The sequence below is a fragment of the Schistocerca americana genome, chromosome X, assembly GCF_021461395.2.
Source record: "Schistocerca americana isolate TAMUIC-IGC-003095 chromosome X, iqSchAmer2.1, whole genome shotgun sequence".
Taxonomy (NCBI): Eukaryota; Metazoa; Arthropoda; class Insecta; order Orthoptera; family Acrididae; genus Schistocerca; species Schistocerca americana.
In genome coordinates, this window is record NC_060130.1 from 788,607,598 (window position 1) to 788,621,011 (window position 13,414).

The window sequence follows — 13,414 nt, forward strand, 5'->3', positions numbered from 1 at the left end:
CTGTGACAAAAGACATTTTGTGAAAAGTTTGTTATTACAAGATGGTGTGATGATGAGCAGTCAGTAAGTTTGTTTGATATGATAAAGAGTTGAATGAGATCTGGCAGGTGAAATATAGTGGAATATATAGTGAAATATACTGAAATATTAATAAAGAAGAAAGGATACATATATAATTCATTTTTGGTTCATTGACTGTATATAGCTAAATCTTTACAATTTAGAGATGCTTAAGTTTGCGTGATTTTGTTCGTAAATATGCTGATAGTATAGGGTAATATGTGAATGCATTTGATATATTCATACCTGATGTGACCTTAATTGTAACTTATACGAGTACCTTCAGCAATGGGATCATCTTTGTTCCTACCTAGAGAACTGTATCCTAGATCCTTACCTGACCTGGTAGTGAAAATTAAAAAACTGTGAAACTAATAGTGGATTGTACTACTGCAGCGTAGAGACTGCCAGAAAAAGAGGGGTTGCAGACACAAGATGGACAGTGCAAAAGGACTGATGACTGTGAGCTGCCAATTCTTAAGATGTGCAATGTGAACCAGTGGCTAGATTGACAGCTAAGAAAAGAAATTTTTTGATTTTTTTTGGATTGGGTGTGTGTATTTAGCAGCCATTCAAACAAGTAATACTTGTAAGAGTGGCTGAGGGGATGTATAACGATACAGCCTTCCCCAAAATTCATATGAAATGGCTGATACCACCTTTTTTATATGCATCGGGATAGTTATTGGACAATTCAGTGCTTCCTATGGCATTGTATGTGTGTTTTTATATATATCATTCTGTCCTTTTTGATAAAAAAACTTGATATTCATTGCGAAGGCGTGTGGAATGTTCTGGAAAGACGTGCGTTGTTGTAATTATCGGTGGATTGTGCTCATTTATTAAATTATGTACACATACGAAATTAAGTAACTAATCAAGAAATTGAAGTAATACGTTCTTAGGAATAAGTAACTAGAGATTGCAGAGACGTTAACATGAAAAATCAATGTTTATAATTAGCAAAATGGTAATCTAAAAATCCAGTAACAGAAGACCTCACTATCTCGTGAAACAGCTTAAAAGTTGTTACCAAGCGATGTATTTTCATTTGTTATTTATTTTTATGTCTTCCTCTGTAATTAATATTCTTTGTAATAACATTTCTAATTAACTCCCCAATTGTTTAAATCTTACAGTTTTCCGATTTCCAGAATTTCAGGCCTTGTTTGTGCATTTTATGTATGTAATTGGATAAAGCATGAGCTCTGTACTACCACTGAATATTAGTAACCAATTCCAATCTGTAATCAATTACGTAACTAAAATAACATGGGAGACATTATTGTAATTAAAGTACAGAATGGAAAACTAAAGATATTACTATAAAATATTGTCATTGAATATTGTATTTTATGCCTTATTCAACTGTAACATCAGTTTCTTTACGTTCAGTAAATTTTAATTGTATCATCAAAATTGTACAAAATTAATAATGCTTTATTTTGGAAGTTACTGTTAAAATTCCATTTAAAGTGATGCTGTGAGAAGTCAGTTTTAAAGTTACTTTTGGGAGTCAAAGAGATCAGTGAGGTCTGTGTGCTTTCTTTACATGACGAGTGTGCAGTTTGGATGTCAATTAATGTGAATAAATTTTGTGAAGCATGAAAATTTCGCATTCATTCATCAATGGACCAGGCAGAAGAAACTTAAGTAACATTCAACATGAATCATTACAAGGTGACACTAACGAGACAAAAATCTTTATTGAATCTGTATACCAATATTTTAATATTGTCATTCCCTTCACAAGATCATCAGTAAAAAGCACTGAAAGGACAGTATATCAAATAATTAAATCTTATGTAAGAAAACAATTATATATGGATCAACACCCCTTTGAATACGCATACTAAACTGAACCTGTAGTTTCCTTTCTATAATCTCTCCCTCCCCCCATTTTACTCCTTTCTCAAGTACTGCATCCCTTTCATGTCCATACACATTACTATACTTCATTTGTGGGCCAATTTCAGACATTTTCTCCTGGATACATTCAGAATTTTAAAGTGTCTAGTCAAATCAACATTGTCATAAGGTTTTGTCTGTTACCACTAATGCTATAAATGTATCTGTCTTTCTTTAACCTATATTCTGAGATAAGACATACAGTTAGTATAGTCTCACATTTCTCCAGACCCCACAGTGATTTTTCTGGAGGTTGCTTCTCCTGTACCAATTTTTCCATTCTTCTATACAGTAATCTGTGTCAAAATTTCGTAACCTTGAGCTGCTAGACTGATGGCTCTATTATTTACAACTTACAGAAGTTGCCTATATTGGAAAATGAACTAATTCATTTGTACTTAAGTACAAAATTATTTCACCTGTCTCATATCTTGCATTTCAGGTGGCATAGTGTCCATTGTTTGGCTGTCTGAAGGATGTCCACAAAAGTAAGAGAATGTTCTCTACTCCTAGTGCCTTGTTTAGGCTTAAGTCTTTCACTGAACTGTGAAACTTTTCTGTGGTATTAGATCTTGTGCTTCTTATAATTCTGACTTCAAATTAATTTCCATTGTAATGATTCAGGCGAAGTTAGAATTTTTATTTAACTATTGTTGATTGTTTTGACTGACAGTTTACACACAATTTGTGAAACACCTAAGGATAATGGTAATCCCCATTCTTCTTTGCTGTTCTACAAACTGGATTCATGAAAGGCACATGCAACCAGTCATTTGTAATATCACTACGGTAGGATGCGCGTGGCTGAAATCTCTAGCAATCCTGTGGGAAGAGCTTAATGTAATATAAGTGATTACTTAGGGCATCCTCTGATATGTCTGTGGAAACCTGCATGCTCTTTCACTGATTTATAAATGATGTGCTGCTTAATCTGCCAAATGCCGTGAGGTATAGGCAAAGTTCGCAGCAACCAAATGGTGAAGCTGAAAGATGAGGTTGTGCTACATACGCAATATCACTCACATGCAGTAACTATATGTGAGTTTCTAATGTATATAACAGCATGCCTTTAAAACAATATGATAAATGTAAAAAGACAACTTTAGAGTAACACACGATGCAGATCACAAAATTACCTGAAATACAGGGTCAAGAGGCAGAAGGTTCTTCACTGTCGTGTGACACATACACATTGACAAATATACTTTTCTCTTGGTGAACTAAACTGTCTCAAGGTGTGTATCTGCCTTAATGAGGCATCACCATAATGTATTACTACTGAATGCAGCCTCAGTTTTGCGGGCAATGGAGATTAATCTTTAGTAAAGATCTTACTAATTAGGGACCTCCTGTACATTATTTGTATCTGTTATTACCTCAATTCCAATAAAATGGTAATACTTTATATACACATAAGTCACCAAACTAAATGATGATTATACAGAAAAAACTATAAAAATCAATATTTTCATAGGACATTTACATATCACTACATGTAATCACAATAACAGTTAAAATATTAGATGAGCATTAGACATTTACTACCTAAAATGGATAATCTGTTTATCAAATGTTAAGCCTAAATGAGTAATTCAATTTTAACTGTTATAATTGTACAGACAATACACTTAAAAATTGAAATTGTGTCAGATGTCAGCAGACTTTTTAAGTGATGACACATGGACTGGGCAAAAGATTGCTTATGTGAAAGAACAGAAAACATTTCTCCAACCACAGTTGTACTTGGGTCAAACTGGAGGGAAACCTTAGTGTTACCATCTGATTCAATACTATGGCTGTGGCAACATCTTGCACCATGACTCAGGAACTATTTACTGTTTGTACCAGTAAGTTGAAAAGCTATTTTGTCATGGAAATCTAAGAATTTATCATTTCTAAAGCAGCTCCTTTTAAAATCTCGAAGGTAGCTGAAATATTTTGTTAACTTCTCCATTCAGATCAACAACCCCCTGCCCCCTCCCTTTACTGAGCAATAGGTCATATACAAAATAACTTTCTACTTCTGAAGAAAAAGGTCTCACTATGAACCCATTAATCTGCATTCAAGCGTCAGTCGGAAAATCCAACCTGTTGGTCTTGCTGTAACACTTTCAAAAAGTGGCAGTAATTACAGTGCTCCATATGTAAGTTCTTTAGAGTTGAAGGTGTCTTCGAAAGTCCTTTAAAGAACTTTGGGAGAGAAAGGCAGGATGATATAGTCATTGGATTACACAGACGTCTGTTTTCCAGCATTGCCATTGTAGAAAATGGTTATTACTATAGTTTGTTGTGCAAAACCAAGAGACTCATATCGTGATTTCTTCCTTAAAGGAGGGTTCCTAACTATTATATCGCTGGCCGCGGTGGCCGTGCGGTTCTAGGCGCTGCAGTCCGGAACCGTGGAACTGCTACGGTCGCAGGTTCGAATCCTGCCTCGGGCATGGATGTGTGTGATGTCCTTAGGTTAGTTAGGTTTAAGTAGTTCTAAGTGCTAGGGGACTGATGACCTCATAAGTTGAATCCCACAGTGCTCAGAGCCACTGGATTGGAACCATTGAACTATTATATCCACATAAATTTGTAAACTGATCATGGGGGTACAACACTCGAAGTGCTAACCATCACTTCCACAAACGATACTGGAAACAAAGATCAGTTTTACCTCATAACCCTCTAGAAATGTTCTGCAAAAAAAGAAACTGTATGCAGGACAGAGTCTCAATATTACATTGCTGAGTTCAGTCATGTCTCTCCTCATTGCAAAATTTTAAGCCAGCTGGAAAGAATATTGACTGCCAATCGGCAATAAAATTTCGTGTAGCCTACATTCATGTATGGTGGAATTATTTAACGTAACTACATCTCAATTTTGTTCTAATTCATGTCTAAAATTAATAATACTGAATATCTCAGTTGCAAAACAGAAATGCTTCTGCTTTCAAATCAGATCTCTCATAGAAGAAGTTCATAAAATAATGATTTGAGAAAAATGAAGTTTGTGTTATCAAATGTTACATAAATTTAACAATAGGTTCGTTTAGAAAATAAATTTCTACTGCCAGTAACGATTTGCTTTTTATTTGCCTTTTACATGATGCTTTCCATGAAGTGAGTCAATTTTCATTCGTGTTTTTGGTGTATTATGCTATTTATTCGAGACGATTTTATGGGTGAGCTGCTGCATTGCATAGTTGCTTTCATTGTAATATATAAACAGCGAATTTCGAAACAAATTTGTTATTAACTATCTAAACAGCGACCATTAATTACAATATTCCACGTTTATAGGTTACAGTAAAGGCAACAGAACTATGCAGCAACTGACAATGAGGAAGATAGCAGACCAACTTACACCTAACTCGATCTGACCACGAAACTCGACAGCAGCCGACAAGTTGCAACGACGCCTTATATACGTCATCAGAGAGGATACAGACGTGTGGATAACCCACCAGTCACATACATCCGGTCCGTGTCAGGACCGAGTGTCGAACGACTGACACCCATGGTTGGTTGGTTGATTTGTGAGAGGGGACCAAACAGCAAGGTCATCAGTCGCATTGGATCAGTAAAGGATGCGGAAGGAAGTCGGCTATGTCATTTCAAAAGAAGCATCCTGAAATTTGCCTCAAGTGACTTAAGGAAATCACAGAAAACCTAAATCAGAAAGGCTGGACGTGGATTCGAACTGTCGTCCGCAAAAATGCGACTCCAGTGTGCTAACCGATGCACTACCTTGCTCTGTCTGACACCCATACTCCGGCCTGTTTGTCTAGAAGCTATGCTTATCTGAGGCTAGTTCAAAATGGTTCAAATGGCTCTGAGCACTATGGGACATAACTGCTGAGTTCATCAGTCCCCTATAACTTAGAACTACTTAAAGCTAACTAACCTAAGGACATCACACACATCCATGCCCGAGGCAGGATTCGAACCTGCGACCGTAGCGGTCGCGCGGGTCCAGATTGTAGCGCCTAGAACCGTTCTGCCACACCGGCCGGCAGACACTAGTCTGTAGTGAAGTGGGGATCTGTGTTCCTGTATGTGAAAGTTGTAAATATGTTCGGTAATTTTCGTAATAGTGAATCAGGACTTAATGGTATTTGCTTTAGAGGAATAATATAATGAATCAAGCCAAAAGAAAACAACTGTGTGGATACACAGTGCATGCAAAATAAAGCCAGTAGAGGGGAAGTGTGGTACATTATCTCCTCATCTCATGGATGATATGGATGATGATCCAAAGTTTTATGAGTATTTTAAGATGACACAGCATATCTTCTGTAAGCTATTACAAAAATTAAAACCAAAATTGAGAAAAATGGACACTTTTTGGGGACTATCAATTTCACCCAAAGAATGACTGGCTGTTTTTAAGGTAGGTGCAAAAAAGACCACACACAAAGTAAACGAACAAAAAGTTACGAAAAGCTTATGAACTTCTTGAATTAATCTTTCCATATCCATTTTTTAACACAAAACGGTCTTGCACAGTTGCACAGCCTACAAAACAATTCTACTGTTGCATAGTCTGTCACTTAAAAAACTAAACAGCACAAATTCTCCAGGGTACATCCTCAGCTCACTAACGTTCCTCAAGCAGGACTCAGTCAGGTCTGGACAGCTACATTCATTTTATTTATTTTAATGGTATATTTCATCCTCCAGGTGATGGCAGATACTCGGATGTATCTCAGCATGCACACAACCTGGACATGTGTAACAGACACTAATGCTAAACCCCACCTTAACTGCATACAACATCACTAACAGTCAATGCACACAGTAAAGGACAAAGAACATGAGGAAGTTGGTTTTGAAAAGGAAAAGCATAAGGAAATCTGGCACAGCAAGGTGTAGTCAATCTGTGAATAATTGTAAGGTAAGGTAGGGAACTGGAGCTACCAACCAGATTATTATACGTGGAACTACTGTAAGTAGTTGTTGTGTAAGCCTAGTTTTGATGATGTGTGTTTTGAGGAAACGTGAGGGAAACTTTCGTTTCAAAGACAAATTATCAGATGTTGTACCAAAGCAGCAGGGTTTAAAAACCAACTGATAGACTGGCAAAACAGTAAAATTATTATCACTTGCAAAAGCAGGACCAAGTATAACGTAACATAACTGTAAAAAAGATTCAGCTAACTGAAATGATACAGAATTAGAAAACAAAAAGGCAATCCATGTAAGTCAGGCCTCACAAACAATGAAGTTGTTGCAATGGATACAATGTACAGGTATATAAGTAGAGCTGTGATGTTGGTGCAGATGATAATCAAAGGCAAGATTCAGAACTAATTTGTTGAAATAGACAAGGAGTGTTGCGCAGCAGAACAATTTTAAAGTACATATTTCAAATTTAGAAGATATAGCACGCAAACTCAGAACAAAGAAGGTTAGCACTTGCATGGTGTACCAATTGAACCAATTGAAATGTGCAGAGGTGAGCATTGCCACACAAGCTCGGAGCAAGGCAGATGGAAGCGTGGATATTGCTGTGCTACATAACAACATTGATGGTGACCAGCCTGCTACTTGCTTGCTGACTTCAATACCGAGATGCAGCCAATCTGAGGCACGTCACAGCCATGGTCTGTCACTGCTGCCTACTGGGTCATAATGAATGAGAAGACTGGTGTGCAGCCAGCCCTCCTACACTAAGGGTCATCACAGATAATCTGCAAGCTACTATTCTGTTCTATGTAGTTTGAAAACACAAGCCTGAGGCATTTTCAAAACGTTAGTTGTAAACCTCCTCACTCCTCTCCATATTAACATCTTTTCTAGTTTTCGTTCTTGTCGCTATTGGTCTCAAGTATAGGAGCTTTAAACAGCGATCATGCCTCATTAAGTATATAACCTGACCATCTGCCTAATGCGAATATGTGCCTCTTACATTTTTTGTATGATAATGGTACTCGGTTAAAGAATGAAAATGTCACTTTCAAATGATAATAGTAAAAGTCAAAATACTTTTGGTTTATTGTTTCTTTTGCATATGTCACACTTCCCTAACAATGCCCACATTCATCCACATTTAACAGTTATGTTTTTGTCACATTCACACTGAAGCAACCACTGCTACATTGCACTTCCAAATAAATTGAACAGGTAATCACTGTTCATGGAAGCCTTTTTATTTACATTCTACTATGAATATGTTTCTCCATGACAATGACTGATTCTCAAGAACAACACTGTATCAGTCATAAACCTGTTAGTTCATCCAGTATGAAATAACTGAATTACTTTTCTTCAACAAATTGACAGAACAGTTTTAGCTATTAATTCCACTTCCCCCTAGATTCTGCACATTACTTCACCATGGCACAGCAGCAACTGCTCTGTAGGGAAGCCAAACACTGACTCCTCTCCCCATGCTAAGATGGTGTGTGACTCCAGTGGCATTATTGTCATTATACAGCAAGCTCAAACTTTCACAGAGGAAACACGTGCTCAGCTCAAAAAGTTTCAGAAGCTAGAGATTAAATAAAGATTACGATATCAATATGTTATGCATCAAAGATAGCAGTACTCCTTACGTTCCCCAGTACAATTTGTTCAAATACGCAAAAAAGAAGTTTTTGGAAACACAAAAGATAAAGGAAGTAGAAATCCTGCAGAAAAACAAATAGCTGATGAACAACCCAGCAATGGTTCCCTTATTATACCAAAGTATAACAGAAACATCATGTACACTTCACATACTCATTTCCATAAATCGAAATTAATTTTTTTTCATTTTGTTCATGCATCTGATAAGCAGGTGATGAACATACAAATAAATTAAATTAGTTAAAGAACTAGATCAAACAACAAGAAAAGTAATGAAATATCTCCATACAAAGACCCATGAAAATTGTGCCAAAAATTATTTAATGGAGTCCATTTAAATGCCTATAACATATAACATATCCTAATCATACTAATGTTAATGCATATTGATGTAAATCTACAGAAGTTATGTGCACAGGCTGCCCAGAGGAAATAGAGATCAGTGGCCTATGATGTTCTGGGCAATGCTGAAACTCAGCAGCTGCACAGCCCCTCACATTGTGTCGACTCCAAGAAGAAAGCAGAGGTTGAGGAGTATTGGGGTGGGAGTGTATCTGGAATAGTGCATATCCCCCTTCAAGGCTGCAGATGAGACGATGTGCAGCACTACAATGACGGCATCACCGAGACGTCCACTCTACAGTGTCAGACATGCAGCAGACATGACCATTGGAGACAGGTCTCAAGGTTCATATGCCCAACAGAGTATCAAAGTATGCACAAGGTGTGACACTCCTACTGTTGTAATGCCAAAAATGAATATTTTTACTCTTTACTGCTACTAGCCTAACATATACAGAGTATTTTAATACAAACAATTTAAAATTTACTAAATAAATTACCATACATATATAATTGACAGTTTATTTAATTGCAAGTACCATACTGGCCACTTGCAGCCACGCAACATGCATAACACATCATGTCAACCTTCATTAGCTCTTCTTTCTTCTCCTCTTCCATTGCATAATAGTTTCATCCTTGTAAGTGGTCAAATGACAATATTGAACTTCAGCTCTTCTTGTTCTGCTTCCTGCCAGTCTGTGCATATACATTTGACCTTGGCTGATCCCATTTCTGTCATCCCACTTCTTTTTGCTCTTCATTTTGTCAGTCAGCGAGCCATGTAATCTCGCACATCTTCATGATGGTAACCGTGTCGTCCCTTATTCTCTTTTCTTGGGTTTCCTCTTGAATCCAATCGTTTCTTCTGCATTCCATTTTGTGCAGATTTTCGCTGAACCTTGTAACCTCCCCCTTCCTAATCGGCCTAGTGGATTGAGGTATAACTGTCTGTGATCGCATATGCCTGATGAAATCTTACAGTGAGTAAGGCTATCATTACTGAAGGAAAATAACTCCGGTTAGTTGGAGGAAAGTGTACAACAGTCTCTTCTGAAGGAGGAATCTATTCTAAACTTAAGCTAAATCCTGATGATAATTTTGAAATGGATGGAATATAGTGCAATATCTGATGAACTGCACAGGGGGAAAAAGGATACCACATAATATTTACTACAAAATTACTGATAATAGAAAGAAAACACTGATTAGCTAAAAAGGGGATAATTAAACGGTCGCCAGCCCACTAGGGAAATGAATCTCCAGAATCTTAAGAAATGTAATGTCAAAGACATTAAAGCATTCATCACTGGTGTGACAACATAACATTGTCAGGCTTTTCCACAGTGCAACAGTTCATGAGAAAATGAATCAGAAAGCATTGAGTTTGCAGTTACTTATTGTGAAATAGTAAATTTTGAAAGTAAAATCAAATGAAATTAATAGTTGAATAAATGGCCAGTTTAACTTAAACTTTGTTATGTAGGAAATTACTTTCAGTAAGCTCAGTGTAATGTACTGCTAAATTTAGAAAATGGCAAGCAATTTACTTTTGATTATTGAAAGACTTACTTGAAGCAAATGAGCAACAAATATTCCATTTAAAATAACAGTAACACCATACATACCAAGCTAGCAGAAGTCACTCCCTTAGCTAAATAGAGAATAAATGAAACTGAGCACTCTTAATTTGTGATGTATCTTTCGTTATTAGTTTTGCCAGTGAAATTTTACTTTAATTCAAGTGAATGAAGTGCGACCCTGCTTGGTAGTAATGTCTCAAGACAATGACAACGCAGATGCCCTAGAAGTTTTAACTATTGGAGGTTATTATTCAGGTTAGCCATACTTTGTGAAAGAAATGCTGCTGGGTAAAGCCTATATATTTCTAGAACTGTCATTAAACAGTCTTACTATGCTCTAGCTGTGTGGACGACGATGAACATAGCCGACGACAATGCTGAGCTGCTGCTCCTGCAGTTTGAGAACGCCAAGTCGTCTCCAGAACCACCGGTAATTACAGGACAGGCAATAGATAAAACTGCAGCTTCCTCCGCCTGTCCGTACCTACCGTCCTCTCAATACTTGCGTTTAACGAATCAGATGCGTCTAAACTGGCGTGAGCATAGCTGCACACCGCGTCGGCGGGAGCGCCCAAGAAACACTTCTGCACTCTTTTAGCACTCAAACTACTCTGCTTCCTCTCTGCTCGCAGCGCGACAAAGACTATCAATACGCAAAGATAAACAACGGGACAGCTTCTGCCATTTCGTCGTTGCTATCGACACATCTAAATTAAGTTCCCTTGGCTATTACCCAGCAATTTACAATGTTTTCATTATTATTACAATCAATTATATCAGAAATAAATACACTGTTACATCGATTACAGATTCAATATAGTTTCCGTAATAAAGCTTACAGATTCAGAATCAGAAGTACATTACAAGTTATCTACGGATATGTAACAGCGAAAATTTTGGATGCTGCGGAAGGTATTTTATCTGCATTTTCGATGTTACAACCTGCATTGATTTTCTTATTATTGCACCTGGGAGCTGACCATTAACTTGGCATGTTAGCTGGTATATCATGGTACTTAAAATGTCATTTTCTTTATACAGTACTTGAAAGCAGTGCTTCCTTTCTAGTTCTTATTACAAAATTTCTGCATATTTTTTGTCCTATCTGTGGTCATATGGATCGATGCAAATACTATTTAAACTCTCATCTTTCATGCTTATTGTGCGGTAAGTTTTTCCAGGAACAGCTCCTCAGTCTATTTGTACAACAAGTTTTATTCTTCTTTCATCCTGAACGACATCTCTTCAATTTTCTTCTCATGATCTAAAGAAGTCTGACAGACCTTTTCTGAATCTTGTTTTTGCTTTCTAACAGTCTGTTCAATCTCTTCGGTAACAATAATCTTCATATCCTCTGCTTGAATCTCGGTCTGCTTCGTAGTATCCAAGAACATCTTCTTACCTTCCTCTGCATATGACAACCTTTCTTCTTCTTCTGCCTTCAAGAGAACAAATGATCAAGTTCCTTATAAAATTCAGACTAACTAATCATGAGGAACTTGTACTTTTATTCTGAATCTTGTTTCTGTTCCATGTCGTTTTGCTGCAGCTTCTCTGTAACAATAATAATCTCATCTGAATATTCTTTTCTAAAGTATGATTTCCTTATCTGCTGAAAAGACAGCTCCATAAATGCCATCAACGTGTGCATTTGGTTGAGTACAATGACCATCAGTGCATGTGCTAGTCGTTTCATCAACTGAGGTCGTATTAGCACCCATTCTGCTTGACATGTTAACTTCAGAACTAGGTGTTCCATTAACAAGTCGGTGTCGAAAATTAACTTCTAAATATGACACCTCAGGTACCATACAGTCTTCTCCTATTGTGCTTCTTTTAGGTCGGTTTGCAATTCCTGTGCGATGCTTTATGTATGTTCTGACCTTTATGCTCACTACAGTTACCTTTTCTATCTTCTTTTAATTCTTTTCTTGTATACTCCATTTTCTCTTCCACAACTAGTGACATTGGTTTATTCCTAACCCTTTTCTATACTTCCATAGCCGCACCCAGTGACACCTATAGGCTGATGATGACACAGCCAATTTGGGAGGAGTTTAGTTTAGTTTTTTCTATGCTTTCCAAAGTTCAGCTACTGGTTCACATATGCCTGTGCATTTCTCTTCTTGTTTTTCTTCAAATATCTTCATTTTTTCTCATGGCTGGTGATGTAAGCATTGGAAGCTGCAGTAATTTCATGTGGTGTTTACAGTAATCAAAAACCGAAAAAACACAAAATTTGTTCTCACTTAAGTAGCGCCAATGCTACTGAAATTTTTTTTATGTTTCTTTAATTAAACCTTTCCTTTTTTGGCTCACAAATTTCTTGTTTTCGCACTAGTTACAGAGGAACTCTGTTTCATAGTTAGTTTCATGTTCCATGGACTATCTGCACAAAAATCATAATAATGTGGAACGAACCATTTTACATTCATATCGCATATTCATTTGTTAATATGGCTACATGCTGAACATTTATAAGTTTGTTTTATGTTTTATTTCTTTGTTTTTACTTATTATTATTATTATTACATACACAGTGGTGGGTTAGTAGTTCCTACCCATCACTTTTGACACATCACAATAACAGAAATTCTTCTACAGAATAGACAGATATAGAAATATCATTGGGTGTGCTGCAGGGAAATCTGTTTGGACTATCGCTGTTCTTGTGTTATGTAGATTTAATACCTTGCAAACAATATTAGTAGTAACCTCTGACTTATGTCAGATGATGCAGTTATTTATAATGAAGTACTCTCTAAAAGACGCTGCATCAGTCGAATCTTGATAAGGAATTTAAAGTAGTCCAAATATTAGCAACTTGCTTTAAATGTTCATAAATGTGAAATTGTGCACTTCCCTAAATGAAAACACATTGTGTGCTATGACTATAATATTACTGACTCACAGTAGGAATTGGCCAACTCATACACATACCAGGGTGTAATAGTTTGTACGGATAC